The following is a 12,476-nucleotide window of genomic DNA, read 5'->3' as shown; positions in this document are numbered from 1 at the left end:
TTCATCGGTGTGTGAATGAATTCCCAATGGTGGCATGTGGCACCGTTTAGGGTAGCCTCTGCCACCAGTATGAATGTGTGTGTGAAAGGGTGAATGACTGCAGTCTGCAGTGTAAAGTGCTTTGAGTGGTGGCAAAGCCACTAGAAAAGCAATATATAAGTGCAGGTCCATTTGCCAGTTACTGCTCCTCACTTTCCTGAGATTTCAATTTGTACTTTTGTTTTTATTAAGCTGACAAGAACAAGTGTGGAAATGGAATTTAAAGGCACACTCATATCCCGAATATCAGTCAGAAAGTATTTGCTTGTTTCACCAATCAACCCAATCTTACAATATTTTTTTGCAGATAAAAACTACTAGTATCTGATTAAAAACATACACAGTCATGGAAAAATGATTAGACTACCCTTGTTTTCTTCAATTTCTTGTTAATTTTAATGCCTTCCAAAGATTTGGAGTAAAAGAAAGATGGAAAGATGTGTGTGTAGATGTTGGTGTCATCAGTCAGAGAGGATCTAATGACAGAGTTTTTAGTTTTTTGGAGACACACGAGGGTCTAAATATATAAATATCTGTCTCTCTCGTCCTCCAACTTGGTGAAAGAGTGCTCCTCGATGGCTGGAGAGCTCTTTTAATAATGCAGCGACTTGCTCCATATTCAGTGAGTTTAATCCCAGAGGGAGTGACGCTCTTGACTTGTGTCCCTCTCAGTGTCGGTGTCTTCGCTCCGTCCCACGGGCCAACTGCTGCTCCTGCCTCTCTCTGAGTTTAATATGCAGCAGCTGAGAGGAGGACACTCTCTCTCTCTGTGTGGACTGAAGATCATGATTACACATCAGGATGACAGGAGAGCCTCTACTCCCCTCTCGCTCTGATTTAGCCTCTCTACCTTGTGCAAACACACGTACAAAGTGTCCTTCCAGTTCAAAATATGCACACACACACACACACACACACACACACACAAGATAGCCCTGCAAATGTAATTGTGAGCCATTTCCTCTTAGAATAGAGCAGGGTGGGTGCAGCACCCGTAGGGAGCTGGTTAACTCTGTGTGTGTGTGTGTGTGTGTGTGTGTGTGTGTGTGTGTGTGCGCGTGCGTGTGTGCGTGTGTTTGTGTGTGTGTGTGTGTGTGTGTTCCCTCTCTGTAATCTCCATCTGATTAGTGCAGAACAGGGAAGATGAAGGGGTCCACTCTCAGCCAATCAGCGGCTGAGTGTGTGTGATAGCAGCGTCTTCTCAGAGAATCCGTCATTGGATATTCCTGATCCTTTTCAATTTTCTCCATCATTTGTTACGCCCATTAATCCCCAGCAGCAGCTTTCAGCAGGGACAGTTTCAGTGGGAGTGAAGCTCCGCTGATATTAATAACACAGCTGATAAAAAAATGACAGTGACATGTAACCCAATTATCTCCTCACCATCTCAGCAGGGAGCCAAAAGGGCTGGAACGTAAATGTTTATGAACAAAATGTCTTTACTGTCCGGGGTCAACGCAAGGACAACAACACAACAATACAGAATAAACAACTCACTTTGAGCTACGAAAGTATATTCCCTCAACGTCTCCGCGATATTCACGTCCATCACTCAGAGAGACATGCAGAAAAATAACAGCACAAGAACATTGTTTTCTTAGCCAGACTCCATGGACGTAGGGATGCCAACTCCCTGAAAAATAAATAAGGGACACCTCATTGGCAGGGCCGGACGACCTGATCGCCTTCACCCGTCCTGGCGTGGGGAACTTTTTTAGCCCCTTTTTTGTGAGTGAAACGATTTTTTTAACAATTTGATTCGCACCTGAATTGAATTAGATGCATATTTTTGTGTGACATGAATACATGTAAAAATAATTATTATCCAGCAAGTCACTTTAATACAAAATAACAATGGGGACCGAGTCTTTAAAGGTGTAGTAGAGTTTGCTGATAACAATTTCATTTACTCCTTTTATTGGCTTTTAAAATGCAGCATGCAATTGAATGGCCATTTTGGAAGGTTTTGGCATTCCATAATTCCAAATTTGCAGAAAAAAGGCATGAAATTCATGTCATGAACACATGGGGACCTGGTCTTCAAGAATACAGTGAAGTTTGCTGATAACAATTTGGTACTTATTTTATTTGAGCAGGATGAATACAATTGAATGGCTTTTTTGGAGTCATGCAGCTGCATGACAAACAAACTACCGTAAAGTGCAATTTAATTGCACTCTAAAATTTAAAGTGCAGATGGCGTGACCGCAGTACTGGAAGCATGTTGTTTCAGGTCAGTCAGTCCAACATGGGCTACGGAAAAAGAGCGTCGGCACACCATGCAGTGCACTTTATAGATGTTATCACGCAATTTTTCCACCCAGGTGTTTCCTTTTTCCCATTCCTCTCGGTATATGTGCATCCTTTTGTGTCTTCAAACTGTAAAGTGAAGTAAACGATTGTGTACGACAGTGTTTATTTGCCGTGTCACGTCTTTACTTCACAGTACAAGAACATGTTGTCCTGCTGGGGAATAATGACTTTCTGCGTGATGATCTGCTAAATATTCGGCCGTCCGGCAGCTTTGCAAAGGAATTACAAGTTGTAGAGAGCATGAAGGTGCTGTGCATTCACTTCGTCTGCTCCTTACTGACATCTGCTTATCATGAATTGTATTTCTCTTCACTGTTTTATTACTGTGGTCATAGCTTCTCAACTTGTCTGTAAACATTGTTTTGTACGGTGGCAGCTGAGGACTAAGATGTGTAAAAATATTTGAAAGAATTACAGAATGGATGAGAGCTTTACTGTGTTATGCTGTATTGCATTACATGTTTATACTGGGAGTTGTCACCTGGCTTTCCTTTACAAAAATCAAGACATTTCCAGCATAAATTGAGGCAAACATTTGTGTTTAATCCTCCCAGCAACCTCACCCCCGCTGCAGAAGCAAACCCTAGAGGAAACACTGGACTTACATTCATGGAAAAAAATATTAGACCACCCCTATTTTCTTCAGTTTCTTGTTCATTTTAATGCCTGGTACAACTAAAGGTACATTTGTTTGGACAAATATAAGGATAACAACAAAAATAGCTGATAAGAGTTTAATTTAAGAGCTGATATCTAGACATTTTCTGTGGTTTTATTGATAATGATTTTGGTTATTATCAAGAATGTTTCCATGACTGAAGATGTAAAAATGACTAAAAAAAGATGTAAAAATGACTAAAAAGACACACAATTATTAAAAAAAATAGACAAAAATTGACCAAAATTAGATGTAAAAATTATGTTAAAAAAAGACACAAAATTACCAAATATGGATGCAAAAATGACAAAAAAATAAAATAAATGTACATTTAAGAGCTGATATCTAGACATTTTCCATGGTTTTCTTTATAATAACCAAAATCATTCTGAAGAAAACCATGGGAAATGTCTAGATATCAGCTCTTAAATTAAACTCATATCAGCTATATTTGTACAAATGCAAACACATGTATCTTTAGCTATACCAGGTATTAACAAGAATGATTAATTGAAGAAAACAAGGGTGGTCTTGTAATTTTTTCCATGACCGTACACTGCTTCTTCACTATGTTTCTGTTATATAGTATACTTAATTATCTAATAAGTACGAGTTGTTAAGGATCAAAATTTCCAGTAGTTTATTAGGTTAAACATGTTAAATATGTAAAAATGTTCACATATTCACTGAATGCAGTCATGTTAATTGCAAATATCACGTTATTTTCCATCAGCAGCTCTGGAACACTGAGAGAAAATAAAAAAATAGAACAATTTTGGTGAATGTGACTAAATAATCTATCAGTTCTTGCATGAGGCCTGAAGTCACTTTACCTTTTAGTTGTGTTGACATTGTGAGAAACTTGAACTCGCTGTGATTCTCTGTCGATGACTGAAGATCTCTCGACTGAACCTTGAATTTTCAGAACAAACAGAAATAGTTTTGCTGCGGCAGCTCGGTCCCAGGAGAACCTGCTGCAGTCTGAAAAAAAGTTGCTTCTGATTTAAAACAAGGTGAGAGCTGAAACTACAGACTCAGTGGTTGTGCAGAGCTCTGCAGGCTCTTGTCTCCTTGTCTCTGGACACATGGAGGTCCAACACCATCCTCTGCTCAGATTTAACATCCTAATTGATGGTTGAAGCAAAGAGCTGTTAAAATTCAGGAGGGCTGGGAGGATGATCACACAGCTGATAAATAGTTTCTGCAGCAGGAGACGTGCTGATATTCCTCTGGGCTTCACTCACTCCCCAAGGAGCAAATCACAGTGCACAAAACTCTAAAACTGTCTCTTTACGGTGATTCAGATCTCTGCAGCCACATACGATCACGCTCATTTATCACATGGACGATGGAAATGTAATCTATGTGTGCAGCGCCCACGCTCTCTAATAGAAGTAGAAATGGCCGACCTTTGACTCTCTCTCCACATCAGACTCTACGGCTCCATTTCTCTCAGTCTGACCTTAAACTCTTTCAGTTTTACATCCGACTCTGCAGCTTCCTGCTCCTCACTGGGCTGTTATTGGGCTTGAATGAGCATGTGCACACAAGGTTCAAAATTAACTCTCCAAATGTTGGCAAACTTTGTCTCTTTTGGAGAAAAAAAATCAATATTCCACTGGAGCTTTGTGACAAGATAACATTTAAATGTCATGTTGTCTGTATTTACTGAACATACAGCTCACAGGTACCTGCTCACCTGTACATTTCCTTTTTAGATACTTTTTTTGTGATATTGATGTAATCTTTAATCACATATTATCAGTCAATAGTTAATAAACAGTGACGTGTCAGCAAACCTTCCTTCTACAGTCATGGAAAAATGATTAGACCACCCTTGTTTTCTTCAGTTTCTTGCTCATTTTAATGCCTGGTACAACTAAAGGAACATTTGTTTGGACAAATATAATGATAACAACAAACATATCTGATAATAGTTTAAATTAATAGCTGATATCTAGACGTTTTACATGGTTTTTTGAAAATGATTCGGGCCACGGGGCGATCGCACCGAGCACTATTGTTATACTGTGGATTTTTTCTTCTTCCTCTTCCGAACACAATTTCGTCCCGCTACTAGTTTGTAATTATATATCAAAACGTGCTGTTTGCTTGGGATCTGTGTGCTATTACTTTTCATTACGGAATAAGAATTTTTTAAGACATAAGTCATGAAAAACCGCGCAAAATTTAGCATTGAAATGAATGGGGCGGCCGAAAAATTGAGCAAAAAAGAACAATAATTGGAGATTTTCAGGAAGAACTCAGGATGCTCAAAGTGAAGTTTCATCCTTTGATGTATCTCTCACAGAAAGAGAGAACCACACACACTCACAGACAGACGTAAACACACAAGCACACAGACAAACACACACAAACACACGTAACTTTATGTGATTTTAGTTACACACACACACACACACACACACACACATGCACGCGTAAGCCCACACACTCCCCCAGATATACATGCTTCACATGTATATCTGGGGGACACCAAATTTAACTTTACTTTTGTCTGGACATTTATAGTGGAGTGGATAGGCTCCTATATGGAAGGTATTGTGCATTTTTTTGACTAAAGCATGAAACTTTCTCCATGGTTTCTATAGACCATGACGTGGAGGCATTTCAGATTTGACAGTCATAAAATTCCATGTAACAGGTCCAAAGGTCTACCTTTATACCTGAAAAAAGCCAAATTGAGGCTTTAAACTAAATTTTGTTACAAGACTATGGCAGAGGGAGCAAAAGTATATTTATTAGAACAAAGATATACATGGTTATAATGCAGGGTGGTGGGGCAAAAAAATGCAATATTGAGGTCGACAACCTCTCAAGATCACCAGAGGTCAAACACAAACTGCCTCCAGGTCTAAAATACAACCTTTGGGTATGTAGATGATATGTTGAAACTTTCATCTTTTAGTCATTAAATACACAATTGGTTTGCTTCTCTGCCACACTAATTGATTCTTAATGTTTTAAAAAGCTCCCTCCTTGTTACAAAGTGAATCTCTACACCTCCTGGTTGTTTCACAGCGGAGGACGATGGGGGAGAACTTTCTCCTCTTCTTTTCGGTGAGCCAAGTTCTTGAGGAAATGTAGTCAGGCGTAGGTTTCTTAGGAACTCTTCTCGCCGCTGGTCAAGTAAGTCGTGAAATTCTGTTGGTAGTCGGTAAGCGGAGTAGACGGAGATCTGACATTTGTAAACAATCACCAAACTGACAGAAGAAGATAGAGATTGACAGCAGCAGGTTGGTGCATGGCTCCGTGTGTGTGTGTGTGTGTGTGTGTGTGTGTGTGTGCGTGTTTGTGTGTGCTGTTTGTGTTGTGATTCATTGTGTGTGAAGCTGAGTGAAGAGTTGGAGGCTCTGTGATCACTGATGAGGAAAACATGGAAAGACCTGAGAGCTTCCTGTGTGTGTTTATTCCTGGAAGATCCTCGAGCAAGGAGAACACACTGACTCACCGACACACACACACACACACACACACACACACACACACACACACACACACACACACACACACACAGATGTAACTGAAGATAGAGACATAAAAGTGTTATGATCAGAGAGTAGTCAGTGTGTGTTTTGGGGGTATTTGTTGAAAGGAGATTGAGATTCACATCAATATAGATCGAATGAAATGACCCAAGGCAAATATAAAACATATACATAAAGACTCTCTCTCTCACACACACACACACACTGCATGCCAGGTTTTGTTACAGAGTCCTGCAGTGCTGTCTCTCTGTTTCAATGTCACACAGCCAACTGCAGTGAGACAACAGACAGTTAATGTGTGATTCCATGTGATGTTATCAGATCGTTTTATTGTTAAGTGACGTCAGTTTACGTCAAAACGTAACTATGTCATTTCCAGTAGTCATGTCGTCCTCCTAACTACTTCACTTCCAGCATTTACATCATTTATTTCCTATTCAAACTGTCTTTCAGAGCCTAACCAGGAACTGTTTGGCCCTAACTTAAGAGTCGTGCTGACGAAGCACAAATTCAACCAAACCAAAGCTTTTTTTTTCTGAACAGTTTGCATCCTGCCTTTTTCTAGGAATTCATCAGCACATTTTCTTCAATCTGTGTACAGATTATAGGATTTTAGACCAAAAAGACACAAACTTACCAAAAAAAATGTAAAATGACCTCAAAAAAAGACACAAAAACATATGTAAAATTATGAAAAAAGTGTAAAAGTGGAAAAAAATGTAAAGTGAACCATAATTACGCAAAACGACCAAAAATGACACAAAATCGCCCTAAAAGACATCCAGTACTCACGTCAAACCAAACTGCAGCTTTTTTCTTTTTTTTTTTTTTTTTACAGCAGAGAACCTTACCATGTCCTGCAGCCGGGAGGGTCACTGCTTTTAGAAACACTTCTGTGTATGATATGCAGCTGAACTGGACTTTGGCATCTGCATTGCACCTAAGATGAAAGTGTAAAGTTGTGTTATTTGTACACAGATTGGTGAGAGCAGGTTGAATTTTAACCTTAAACCTTGAAAATATCAAATGTCACGAACGGCTCATGATTGTTTCTTGGTGCTTGACTAAAAACTTTCCTCTTAATACTTAAGACTTAATTATGACTTAAAAAACAATAACCTTGTCCCACTTTTGCCTGATTAATACACAAAAGTACTTTTGAATCCACATAAAACAAAAACAGATGAGTGATCTGGAGCAACCTTCACACAAGCTCTCTCTCTCTCTCTCCCTCTCTCTCTCTCTCTCTCTGTACATGCATGATGTTTATGTGTTTGTTTATGTGTGTTTGCTTATGTGTTTGTTTATGTGTTTCATGTAGATTCACAGGCTTGTTTCATGTTTTAACATCAGAAAAAGCTGAGCTACATCCAATAGCAATGAAAAGCACATAAAGTTGCTTGTGTGTGTCAGTGTGTGTGTGTGTGTGTGTGTGTGGTGTACAGCTCTCTCTCGTATCTCTCCAAGCAGTAATTGTCTCATAATTATTATTCATCATAAACTCTTTGATCGTGGAACTCTCTGCTGATATTAACATTATCATCTACTGAGGGGGAGAAACAGAGAGAGAGAGAGAGGGAGAGAGAGAGAGAGAGATTAGACAATAGCTTGAAAGACAGAAGCAGTAAAAGAGAAGAGAAATAAAGAGAGGAAGAAAGGGTTGCCAAAGTAAAGAATGTGTGATAGAAGAGAGAGTAAGAGATCGGGGAAGTGGGAAGGTAGGACGTGACAGTGCTGACGAGAAAGAAGGAAAGTAACAATGTGACTGGCTGACAGAGAAGACAAGATGAGGAGGAAAGAGAAAGTGACAAAGGATGACACAGAGAGAGAGAGAGAGTAGGACTGAAAAGAAGAAAGAAAGGGAAAGGGAAGTGAGACAGTGAGAGCACCACAGAGGACAGATGGTTTTATTTGTTCGTACATAATAAAACCTGGAGAGAATATCATCACGAATCACAAACATCCTAAATAAACACAAACACAAACATTCAAACTTACAGAGCTGTTTGCAAAAAGGCACATGTGACCCTCCGCATATGCATTATATATTTCTAAATAAAAGTAAGAAATACTTTAAACACAGGTATTAGTAAGGAAGGAATTGTTGATTGTTAATGGTGGTGTTGTAGTACTCCAGATCGGTCTTGGTCTCCAGACCAGACTCAAGATCATTTTTTGAGGTTCTTGGTCTTGTCTCGGAATTGAGGGCATTTTTACTTGGTCTTGTCTTGATCTCGGACTGGGCGGACTCGGGTTCTTTTAATGAGACCAGTTAAGACCACTGCTGATAGGCTTTTTGTCCATGCCTTACTGATAAGAGTGAAAAAGGACCCTCTCAAAAACAGCTAATAACTTCAAATTGTTGTGCTGCTCTGGAAACAACAGAGCAAAGATTGTTTTTGTTGTCACATTTATTTAAATGCAAACTTAAATAAAAACAAAACTCACATTTTGATGTTTTGTCTTGATCTTGTCCTGATCTCGACCTCGACCTCTAAAAGTCTTGGTCTTGTCTCGGTCTCTGCACTCTCAGTAATGTCTTGGTCTCGGTTGGTGCGGTCTTAACTACAACATTATAATGGTTTAAGATGTTGTGTTTTTTCATGGAGATCTATTGTTGGTTGTAGCATTTGCAGTGAGCTGTGAATGTCTCAACACGTTGTAAAACTGCTACTACCACTGTTTCTACTGGGCTTCTGTTTTGAGCTTTAGATTACATAAAGTTAGATTTTATTTCCATCTATAAACCTGTGATTTATCTTAATTATCTGGATAATAATAAAGTTCAGGCTTTTGCAGTTACACCTGGTATTCATTATTACTACCATTATTTCGGTTTTGCCCACATTGTATCTTAATAAGCAGATTAGTTAGAAGGATTTGGCCAGTTTAAAACTGTCGAACTGGTTTGATATTAAGCCGGTGCACCAGATTTCACCACATTGTCCTGCACTTGATTCAGCGGCTGTTTGAATCAGAGTGAAGTGACTCCAGTCCACTTGGTGGCAGTAATCCATCTCTAAGCCGGCAATAAACAGAAGAAGAAGCGGAGAGTCCATAATGCCTCATATTGGTGCTGTCTTTGAGGCAAACTGCCGTGTCTTGTCACGCTGCGGCAAAATAAAAGTCATGCACTTTGTAGTAAACAACCACAAACCGTCCCTCTTTGTCTGTTTATACACAAACTTATTACACATTACTCCTTGTATTGACCGCACAGCATTTGCGTTTGTGTCTCCTGTTGTTGGACATGTTGTGTCTCCTGCTGTTGGACGTGTTGTGTCTCCTGCTGTTGGACGTGTTGTGTCTCCTGCTGTTGGACGTTTTGTATCTCCTGCTGTGGGATGTGTTGTGTCTCCTGCAGTTGGACATGTTACGTCTTCTGCTGTTGGATGTGTTGTGTTTTATGCTGTTGGACGTGTTGTGTCTCCTGCTGTTGGACGCGTTGTGTCTCCTGTTGGATGTGTTGTGTCTCCTGCTGTTGGACGTGTTGTGTCTTCTGCTGTTGGACGCGTTGTGTCTCCTGCTGTTGGATGCATTGTGTCTCCTGCTGTTGGACGTGTTGTGTCTTCTGCTGTTGGACGTGTAGTGTCTCCTGCTGTTGGATGCGTTGTGTCTTCTGCTGTTGGACGCGTTGTGTCTCCTGCTGTTGGACACGTTATGTCTTCTGCTATTGGACGTGTTGTCTCTTCTGTTGTTGGACGTGTTGTGTCTCCTGCTGTTGGACGTGTTGTGTCCCCTGCTGTTGGATGCGTTGTGTCTTCTGCTGTTGGACGTGCGGTTACTTCTGCTGTTGGACGCGTTATGTCTCCTGTTGGATGTGTTGTATCTCCTGCTGTTGGACGTGTTGTGTCTTCTGCTGTTGGACGTGTTGTGTCTCCTGCTGTTGGATGCGTTGTGTCTTCTGCTGTTGGACGTGTTGTGTCTCCTGCTGTTGGATGCGTTGTGTCTTCTGCTGTTGGACGTGTTGTGTCTACTGTTGGTGCTTTTGGAGGTGTTGTGGTTCAGAGACATCTCCTGCAGACCTTGCTTGATTCTCTGAGTTCCTGTTGAACCAGTCTCCGTCTCCTCTGTCCTCTGGCATCAACAAGTATCAAGGCTGTCTGGATATTTTCTCTGTAAACTACAGATGTTGCTGTTCTGGTGCTTGCTGTGAGCTTCAGCAGCTCGTCTCCAACATGTTTACATGCTAAACGAATTGAGTTGCTGCCGTGGGATTGGCCAAATAGATATTTGTCTTAAAAAGCAGTTTGACAGCTTCACATCATAAAGTGAGTGTCTGTGTACTTTATTGTGGATTCTGCCATTTGTACAGGACATATATAGGACTGAAATGCTGTTTCTCTCACACCACAATAAAATATAAGTATACGCAAAACAACAATAGATTGAAATAAATGCATATAAACAAAAACAAGTACTGTAATTTAAATATTTACAAGCCGGGGGTCAGGGGAGACAATAACAACAGCTCAAGAACCACAACAAGTAAAGTATAGAGCCGATCGAGGCTGGATGATGAGTTAAAGGTCAGGGTGAGGGGACAGAGTTGGAGAATATAGAGCTGTATGAATATGAAGCAGGATGTTGTTTGTCTTCCTCTCAGATGTTAGAATAACAATCGGGTCGTACTGTATGTGAGTCAACAGTGTAAAGTTCAGAGGTCAGAATCGAGACTCATGCACATGATTCGTGCCATGCAAATGACTCACCGCTTAAACAACTAAAGGTCACATTTCATCTTTGTTGCTATTGTAGTTTGTTGCCCTGAAGGAATAAAAAATTCCAGTTGAAGTCAGATGAAGTTTAACAAACTTTTTTCTAATTTTATCTCTTTATTTTTATTTATCTCCTCCCCTTTATTCTTTCTCTCCTCTATACATCCACTCGTTGCTCTTTTTCCTCCTCTTATTATAGAAGCATCCTGTTCAGAAATCATCATTCAATCCACAATCAGTCTCTCTCTCTCTCTCTCTGTCTCACACACACACACACACACACACACACGGTGGAATAAGCACATTGAGTGTGCTGCTTTGATCACTTACTTGCTCCTCATGTGTATCAAGTGGATTTGCTCAATCCTGAAGAAAGCCGCAGCAGCAAGAGGTTGAGGTGGAGACACAGTCGGGGATGCGTAAAGAGAGAGAGAGAAGGGAGATATGCTGTAGATGTGGGACATAAATTATTATCTAGAGATATAATCAGAAGTGATGTAGTTTGATGCTTCCTCAAGCATGTTTTGCACTTCCAATGCATGTACACACAAACTGTTAAAGCAGGTGATATCTTCTTTAGTGCTTCAGTTCCGGGAGAAATGTTGAGTCTCATTTCAGGCTCATCAAATAACAACTAGAAACAATAATTTTAAACATCTGTACACAAACTGTGTTTACTGTAGCAGTGGAGCAATACTACGTCAAGCCAAATGTAGAAAATGTGAAATATGTTTCTCTTTGCTTTGTTTTATTTCATCAGATAGAAGCCTGAAATCCCTTCAACAAGATGTAAAGAGGAGACCCCGAGAGAAAGCGAGTTTTTGGAAATATCAAAAGGGTAAATCTGCTTGTTTTTCTATGTTTTCATAAAATATGAGATCATTCTTTTGTTAAAACAGACATAGCCTTCAATAATAGCATAATATGTAAACAGTGTAATACAGCTTGCAGGGCAGAGACACTGCAGGGTGCTGTGTGCTGTTAGGCTGCAGAAACACTGTTTGTACACTATAACACAGTGGGGTTTGAGAGCTTCTGCTGAAAACATCAGCCTGCATCTGGAAGCAAAACTGATCAGAGCTTTGAGACTGAACCACAGCAGTAAAGTTTAAGGGTTTACCAGTAAATGTCCAGCAGGTCTGGCGAGAATGTTGGAGGATGGGCTGCTCCGTTGAACTGGCCACTCACTGAAAAACTGGGTTCTGATTCTTGGCAGATGGCAGCCTGCTCATAAAAGTT

The 12,476-nt window shown here is 40.2% G+C and overlaps 1 protein-coding gene across 2 annotated transcripts in view; it reads left to right on the top strand.

The window, feature by feature from the left end:
• si:cabz01090165.1 (uncharacterized protein LOC100333421 homolog) overlaps positions 1 to 12,476 on the top strand; it is a 533,531-nt gene that overhangs the window by 219,330 nt on the left and 301,725 nt on the right. Inside the window, exon 4 of one of the 2 annotated variants that reach the window (XM_059331257.1) lies at positions 11,998 to 12,075. The exons of the other annotated variant lie outside the window; for it this stretch is intronic. The gene's annotated coding sequence lies outside the window, so the exon portion shown is untranslated. The remainder of the gene's footprint in view (positions 1 to 11,997; positions 12,076 to 12,476) is intronic. 2 annotated transcript variants of the gene reach the window in all.

This window comes from Centropristis striata, chromosome 4 (genome assembly GCF_030273125.1).
Source record: "Centropristis striata isolate RG_2023a ecotype Rhode Island chromosome 4, C.striata_1.0, whole genome shotgun sequence".
Classification (NCBI taxonomy): Eukaryota; Metazoa; Chordata; class Actinopteri; order Perciformes; family Serranidae; genus Centropristis; species Centropristis striata.
The sequence above is the reverse complement of the archived record's forward strand: the minus strand, read 5'-3'. Positions and strand labels throughout refer to the sequence as shown.